Source organism: Podarcis erhardii, assembly GCF_964252035.2.
Source record: "Podarcis erhardii genome assembly, chromosome: 10".
Classification (NCBI taxonomy): Eukaryota; Metazoa; Chordata; class Lepidosauria; order Squamata; family Lacertidae; genus Podarcis; species Podarcis erhardii.
The window spans coordinates 1,331,470-1,339,968 of record NC_138500.1 but is presented as its reverse complement, the minus strand read 5'-3'; the positions used below and the strand labels follow the sequence as shown (position 1 = coordinate 1,339,968).

Genomic DNA, 8,499 nt, shown 5'->3' with positions numbered 1-8,499 from the left:
ACAGATGGTCACCCAAGCTCTGCTTAGAAACCTCCAAGGAAGCAGGGAAACCAGCAAGCAGGATTCTAGCACAAGAGCCCTCTCCCCGCCTGTGTTTTCCAGCAGCTTGGATTCAGCAGCATCGCACACTCTAGCTTGTGGAAATGTTCAGGGATGCAGAAGAGGATATGTTATTTATTAATATCCTGTTTAACTTGCGCTAGCCAGTTTCTTCACTTAGCAGAGTTTTCACATTCCCCTTTTAAACACACTGCGGATAACTGGTTGCAGGCTTGTGTAAGCCTCTCACTATTAGGTTCCTGGTAAGTTCCCTTATACCCCCCTTAAAAGAATTAACACAACACAATCTAGTGTAAAGTATATAAAATAAGTTTACTCACTGTGATGGTTCTAGGGGTTGCTCGTGCGTAAACCGGCTCCACACCTGGCTGGGTGGCCTGAGTGAACCTTTTCTGTCCGGACAGCCACTCACCCGTGGCTGTCTCAGTCGCTGGCAGAATCCGTCAGTGGGCGTTTCTTGAACTTCTTCCAGCAAAGAAGCTCTTTGATGCCTAGTCTCCTCCTACTCTCTCTGCGCGGAAGCCTTCTGCACAGGGAGGGTGTGGGCAGCGGAGGACCCGTGCTCTCCCCGCTGGTCCCTGGCAAGCAGTCATGGGACCGCCTCGCCAATTCCCCCATCTGCCCCCCTTCTCCACTGGTGCTACGCTGATTTCCTTCCCCAGAAGATGGGCTGCTTCTCCCCATCTCGGGACGCTCTCTGGAATCCCTCTGGAGCCCCCTCTCTCCCTCTGGCTCCGATGGCAGTTCTCTGACACTCACATTCAGTCCACAGCTGGATCCCTGAAGGCAGACAAAGTATATACATGTGGATCTATCCCATATGGGGATAATCCCAGTGTCCTCTGTTGGCTGGAAGCCAACAGAACATTTCTCACTAAAAAGCTGCTCCAACGACGGAGGAAGTCAAAAAGAGAGAGTGTGCTGCGTGCCTTGTCCTTTTGTTACCTGGACAGGTAAGGTCACACGCACCTCTAGTGACATGCAAAGGAAGTATGTCCCAGCCAGGAGGAAACAGGAAGTTCTGACTGGCTGGACCAAACATTCCCTCGCATGTCCACTCTAGGAAAGCAAGGAATGTTGTACTTGACTGCAACTTATGTATCACATCCTACACAGCTGTGGATGTGGAGGCAGGGCAGAGCCATTGTGGCTATAAGCCATCCATAGCCCATCCTCTTTTAAAGTCATCCAAGTTGGTAGCCATCATTGCTTCCTGTGGGGGGGAGTTCCACAGTTTAACTCTGCTCTGCATCATGAAGAAGTATGCCCAGTCCATTATGCCCAGTCACACGTGAACAAGTGGAACAATCCCACCCACACACCTAAACAATGAGTTTGCTACAATGAGACGACTCCATGGGAGCAATTGGGTGCTACATGGTGGAATGCCATGCCCCCCAATTGGGACTCCTGGACCACAGGTGGGGCATTGCTCAGGACAACCCCTTAGGCTGAGGCACATAGAGCAGGGTCTCTTCTGTGTTGGCTCCCTGCTTCTGTAGCGCCTTGCCTTTGGTGACTCATACTTCCATTCCGTTTCAGGGGAACACACTTCATTCATGTGATGCACAATTCAGAGCTGAAAAAAACATTTGCACAATGTTTTCCATGTTTACAGCTGGGTGGGAAGGAAAAACAGAAATGGGTTTAAATCAGTATACGGCAAAATCCTATGTTAGGGATAGTTAGGAAAGGAAAAGAAAACCGCTGATTTGATGCCATTATGCAAATCTATGGTGTAGCTACACTTGGAATCCAGTGTACAGTTCTGTTCACCTTTGCAGCCAAATCTAATTGTGTATATTCTTGCAAACTAGCATGTAAAGGGGTTAAGAGCACAGAGGCAGCAATGCTCCTGAATGCCAGTTGCTGGAAATTGTGGGATGGGCGAGGGCTCTTGTGTTTGGGGTTGTGGCGCTCATCTCGCTTTATTGGCAGAGGGAGCTGACGTTTGTCTGCAGACAGCTTCTGGGCCAGCATAGAATCATATAATCCTAGAGTTGGAAGAGACCACAAGGGCCATCGGGTCCAACCCCCTGCCAAGCAGGAAACACCATCAGAGCACTCCTGACATATGGTTGTCAAGCCTCTGCTTAAAGACCTCCAAAGAAGGAGACTCCACCACACTCCTTGGCAGCAAATTCCACTGTCGAACAGCTCTTACTGTCAGGAAGTTCTTCCTAATGTTTAGGTGGAATCTTCTTTCTTGTAGTTTGGAACCATTGCTCCATGTCCGCTTCTCTGGAGCAGCAGAAAACAACCTTTCTCCCTCCTCTATGGGACATCCTTTTATATATTTGAACATGGCTATCATATCACCCCTTAACCTCCTCTTCTCCAGGCTGAACATGCCCAGCTCCCTTAGCCGTTCCTCATAAGGCATCGTTTCCAGGCCTTTGACCATTTTGGTTGCCCTCCTCTGGACCCGTTCCAGTTTGTCAGTGTCCTTCTTGAACTGTGGTGCCCAGAACTGGACACAGTACTCCAGGTGAGGTCTGACCAGAGCAGAATACTGACCAGAGCAGAATACAGAGCAGCATGACTAAGCTGCTTCTGGCGAACCAGAGCAGCGCACAGAAACGCCATTTACCTTCCCGCCGGAGCCGTACCTATTTATCTACTTGCACTTTGACGTGCTATCGAACTGCTAGGTTGGCAGGAGTAGGGACTGAGCAACGGGAGCTCACCCCGTCACGGGGTTCGAACTGCCAACATTCTGATCGGCAAGTCCTAGGCTCTGTGGTTTAGACCACAGTGCCACCCACATCTCGTTAGCACTCGTAGGGTGACATAAAACCATTGTCTCAATCTGAGCTGAAGTGAAAAGAGTCTAATGTTGTTATTGGTTCTAATTCAGATTTATCCTGTTGGGATCACAGAAGTAGCGTTGGAAGGGACCTTGAGGAATCATAGCTAAAGTATCCGTGACAGATGACAATCCAACCTCTGCTAAAAACCTCTAATGGAGTCTCCCTTTGAAATTATTCTGGGGGAGAATAGCAACTCATGGTTCATCAGCAGAGATTCCAGGGAGGCGAAACGGATTTCCTGACAGTTTCTGAGTGCTGCCCTTCCTGACGTCAGATCTGTGCCCGTTTGGGAAAGGAGAATGACTCAACGTGCCTTCATTCTACTTGGCTGCCCATCAGGCCGTAGTCCTGTGTCCCAGCTGAGCATTTTGCAGCAGAGCGGAAGGGATGACATGCCCGCTACTCACCGAGTAACAGGAAAGCCCGGCATAATCCTGGCCTGCTGTTGAAATCAAGCGGGATCACGAGGCTGTATTTCGGACGTTGTGTTCTCGACTCTCATTCCTGCAAAGCAGGCAGATTCCCTGTAGGAGATGAGTTTGGAAAGAGTCACCCACAGGCAGAAGTCCAGAAATCAGTACCCGCATTTCCACATTGTGGCTCCCCCCCCCCCGCCGCCCTTTTGCTGTTATTGGTGGGGAAAGCGGCTGCCGATTCATGCACTTTATGGGATGTTGCTGTTCAGCAATTGCGCTTGGCATTCAGTCACTCCCCACGGAGCTTGGCTGAGGTGCTGGGCCAACCTCCAACCTCTTGCATGGAATTCTTGTGGCTGCCCCTGCTGGGCTGCTAGGCCTGACTGCAGAACCAAAAGGGTTGCATGACACATGATACTTGGATGCTCAACACGGAGCGTTTTTGGAAGGGCTGCCAGGGGTTGGAGCAGCTGCAGCGCAGTGTGGCTTCTCAGGAAAGCAGCTGGCCACATCCAGCCTCTGCAGAGGACTGCAGAAGTCAGCTGGCATCCTTTGCAAGGTAAGCAGTGCCAGGCGAGTGGTTCAGGGCCCGCTTTCGGATGGAGGAATTGAGGGGAGGCTCATCAAATTTGCAGGTGGCACCAAACCAGGAGGGGCAGCCAAAGCAGCAGAAGACAGAATCAGGATTCACAACGACCTTAACGATGGGATAACTGGGCCCAAGCTAAGAAACTGTGTTTCAATAGGGACAAAGGTATGGTTCTGCACTTTGTCCTGAAGAACTGGATGCACAAATATAGGATGGGGGACAGCTGGCTTGCCAGTAGTACATGTGAAAAAGATCCTGGGGTCTTAGCAGGTCACAAGCTTAACATGAGCCAGCCGTGTGATGCAGCAGCAAAAAAAGGCTAATGCTATTCTAGGCTGCATCAGCAGAAGTCTAGTGTCCAAGGGAAATAAGAGTACCACTCTATTCTGCCTTAGTCAGACCACACTTGGAATACTGTGTCCAGGGTTGTTCCAATTTGGAATCCTTGCAGATCTGTTCTTCACCTTCGATCAGAGTTGTTATGTGGGAAGTCAGGCCAGTCTGAGATAATAATAATAATAATAATAATAATAATAATAATAATAATAATACTATTTTATTTATACCCCACCCTCCCTGGCCAGAGCTGGGCTCAGGGCAGCTAACACCAATAAAATTACAATAAAACATAATGGGGGGGGGGACAAACAAACAAACAAACAAACAAACAAACAAACAAACCCAGTTTAATAGTAGTCCATAAATCAAAACCATAAGGGGAGGGAAACAGAAGGGTCAGACTGAGTCCAACCCAAAGGCCAGACAGAACAGCTCCATCTTGCAGGCCAGGCGGAAAGATTTCAAGTCCCGCAGGGCCCTAGTCTCTTGTGACAGAGCGTTCTACCAAGTCGGGGCCAGTACTGAAAAGGCCCTGGCCCTAGTTGAGACCAATCTAACCACCTTGCGACTTGGGACCTCCAAAATGTTGTCATTTGTGGACCTTAAGGTCCTCCGTGGGGCATCCCAGGAGAGGCAGTCCCATAGGTACGTGGGTCCTAGGCCAAGATGGGGTGAGTTACCAAGAAATAGAACACATATAACTTTGCACGGAAAGTTTTTTGTGGGGAAGGAAGCCAGTGTTGTCCCAAACCAGTCCTTGTGGCTCTGCCAGGGGAAGCTTTGCAGAGATAGGCCCGAGCTTCAAGTCCTCAGACTTCTCCTTGTCCCTTTTCTGCTGCATTGCTTCAAGCAGCCTTGTCATTTCCCGGCAAAAGTCAGAATGTCCTCCACATTCCCGAGGCCATAAAACACTAAGTGGCCGGTCTCGGTCTCGTGGGCGGCTGCGAAAGAGCTTTTAGAGCTGCTGGCTTGCATTTTGACTCAGGCCAGACTTTTCAAAGACTCCCTTGTCGTCTTGGAGGCCAGGCAGGAAAGCCGACAGATGTCCTCCGTGTGAAAGGAGAAAACCCGAGACTTGCACAAACGTCCCATCATCCCTTGCCACAGGTGAGGAGGGATGCTTGCATACAAGATGCTCACCTGGGGAACATGTGTGCTTCCTCATAACCCTAGCTCACCATCCTCTGCACTCTTTGCACAATTCAGGTGTGTTTCATGTTTTCTTTTGGGCTAAGCTTTTCGGTTTCGTTTTATAACATATATGAAAACAAAGCAGTTATAACAGCAGATGAAAATCAAAAGATGAAAATCCAAACAATGCAACAGGCATGTAGAATGAGTGCAGGTGCACATGGGTTAAAATAACCAACTAAAGAATGTCAGTGTTATCTGATTATCAAGTATTGTTCCAGAATTGCCAGGTTTGTGATGAGGGTTGACTTGAAAATGATGGTTCCATTGTATATGTAATAAAGGAATGCCAGATAATATTAAAAGTGTCTGGGAGTTCTAGTCCTTGTCAAAATCTCACATTATACATAATTTTCTCCATCTCTGTTTGAGAGTTCACCAAGCATCCAGAGCCAGATTTTGGGCTGTTTTCCATTGAGTAGCAATTATTTTGACCATATATCTTACATTGGTATCATCAAAATATTTAGTAACATTAATTTTGTGGGGTTTTTTGCAAAAAAAATATTAGTTTTTACAATATCAACGACAAACAAAAGCATAAAACAAACAAAACATAACAAACATAAATCCTAACCTTACTGAAAATAACAGTTATTTACTTTGTATAGCGACTTCCTCGTTTCCCCTTAGTTGAATTTCACTGCATATCTTTATAACGGTTTTCCAAATCCCAATTTTAATACCCTTTAGATTAAATGTTAACATCTTTAAATCTTTTCCTTCTTGTATTAAACATATTATTTTGCCAGTTAACCTAAGTACAATCCTAAGCCCATTGAGTATCTGGACACTATTTCCAGTTATTTTAGCTTAACAAATTTAGCTAAATAATCATTAAATTTCTTCCATTCTTCATGGTGTTCCTCCGCCTTCTGGTCGCGGACTCTTCCGGTTAGATTGGCTAGCTCCATAAAATCCATCATCTTCATCTGCCATTCTTCTACTGTTGGTAATTCTTGAGTTTTCCACTTTTTAGCTAACGGAATACAAGCCGCAGTTGTGGCATACAAAAATAGATTAACATCTTTCTTGGGCAATTCCGAACCTATTATTCCATAGAACCTATTGGAATAGTAACATTAATTTTGGACAACAAACAATAGTTTCTTCAGTAACATTTATAATTTCCATCCAGATTAAAAGAAAACATCTTGCGCCAACTTACATTCCCACCATATATTATGATATGTACCAAGTTTATCGCAACCTCCCGAAAAACTGGGTGATATTTTTGGAAGGCTGAATAAGGGTGTTGGTTGTGATGGAGCTGGACAGAGTCTGAGCAGATCCCTTTTGTGGTTCTGCTCCACTTCTGCTGGAGGAATCTGCCCCATGATATGTTACTAGAAAGGCCACCACCTGCTATCTGTAAGTAAAATGATGTTGATGGTGATAATAATTACTTATTATACCCCACCCATCCGGCCAGGACTCCCCAGCCACTCTGGGCAGCTTCCAACAGATCATTAAAAACAGAATCAAACATCAAACATTAAAAACTTCCCTAAACAGGGATGCCTCCAGATGTCTTCTAAAAGTCAGATAGTTGTTTATTTCCTTGACATCTGGTGGGAGGGCATTCCACAGGGTGGGTGCCACCACCGAGAAGGCCCTCTGCCTTGGTTCCCTGTAACTTCATTTCTCGCAGCGAGGGAATTGCCAGAAGGCCCTTGGCACTGGACCTCATTGTCCGGGCTGGACGATGGGGGTGGAGACGCTCCTTCAGGTATACTGGGCCAAGGCTGTTTAGGGCTTTCAAGGTCAGCACCAACACTTTGAATTGTGCTCGGAAACGTACTGGGAGCCAATGTAGGTCTTTCAAGACTGGTGTTATATGGTCTCGGCGGCCGTTCCCAGTCACCAGTCTAGCTGCCACATTCTGGATTAGTTGCAGTTTCCGGGTCACCTTCAAAGGTAGCCCCACATAGAGCGCATTGCAGTAGTCCAAGCAGGAGATAACCAGAGCATGCACCACGCTGCCAAGACAGTTCACTGGCAGGTAGGGTCTCAGCCTGTGTCCCAGATGGAGCTGGTAGACACAGAATTGACCTGCGCCTCCATGGACAGCTGTGAGTCCTAAATGACCTCCAGGCTGTGCACCTGGTCCTTCAGGGGCACAGTTACCCCATTCAGGACCAGGGAGTATCCCATACCTGCCCGCCCACTGTCCCCTGTTAGGGAGAGCTTTTGAGGGTGTCTTGGTGCATGGGGAGGAATCTCTCTAGGAGTTTCCAGGAGTCAGAAATAGCATCCGTTCCACAGACCTTGGGATGCCTGTGCCATGGATGAACATTAGGGCGACTTCCAGGACCGTATCTTAACAACCATTTGATGGCAAGACTGTTGCAGGTGTTTGGATATTTGTGCTCTTCAGCTGGGCAGGCGCCACAGGGATCTCCAAGTTCAACGGCCTCAGACACAGAAGCCAAAAATCCATCTACTCCAGCATTCTGGATTAGCAGCCAGACAGTTGCTCCCAGGCTGTGAAGATCACAGCAAGCCGTCATTGACGGGATGCTAGGCTAGATAGATCTTTGGCCTGAGTTTGGCTTGTGAAGGCAGTTGTCCTCTTCTGACGCTCTTCCTAGAAGGCTGTGCTCAAAGGTTGACTGCCTCTGAACATGGAAGGACCTGCCATGGCTAATAGCTGTTGATGGACGTCGTCTCCATGGCTATGCCTGCAAACAGAAAAACAGTGTTGCCAGGCAACACGGCATGTGAGGCTCATGAAATGCTCTGCGGATGTGACACAGACCCCGTCCAGGAGCTTTGCTGTCCAGGTGAGCTGAGCAAAGATGAAAGGGCAGAGAGCTCGCCAGGACAAGCTTCAGGGAAGCGCCTGTGGACAGCAACCAGTGAGTGAGCCTTATCTCGCTTTATTGCAGTCTTGCACTGCAACTTCCTGGGCTCTGCGACATCAGAGGCGGCCCGTGAGGCTCGACGAGAAGGACAAATAGCTGTGAATCAGAGAATGTGGCCAGTTCATGCGGGTTGAATATTCCCTTTACTTTATTCTAAACTCTAACCCTTTATGCATTTGTTTATTTATTAATATTATTATTTTCATTTCTATACCACTTTATATTTTTGA

General features: G+C 47.6%; 1 long non-coding RNA gene across 1 annotated transcript; it reads right to left on the bottom strand.

Annotated features, from left to right (window-relative positions):
* Nucleotides 1-856: 856 nt before the first annotated feature.
* On the bottom strand, nt 857-8,499 carry LOC309352067. Its single transcript, XR_014161081.1, has 3 exons — nt 7,673-8,499; nt 3,278-3,394; nt 857-1,678 (listed from the first exon to the last, which is right to left on the bottom strand). It is a non-coding gene; the product is annotated as an uncharacterized lncRNA (long non-coding RNA).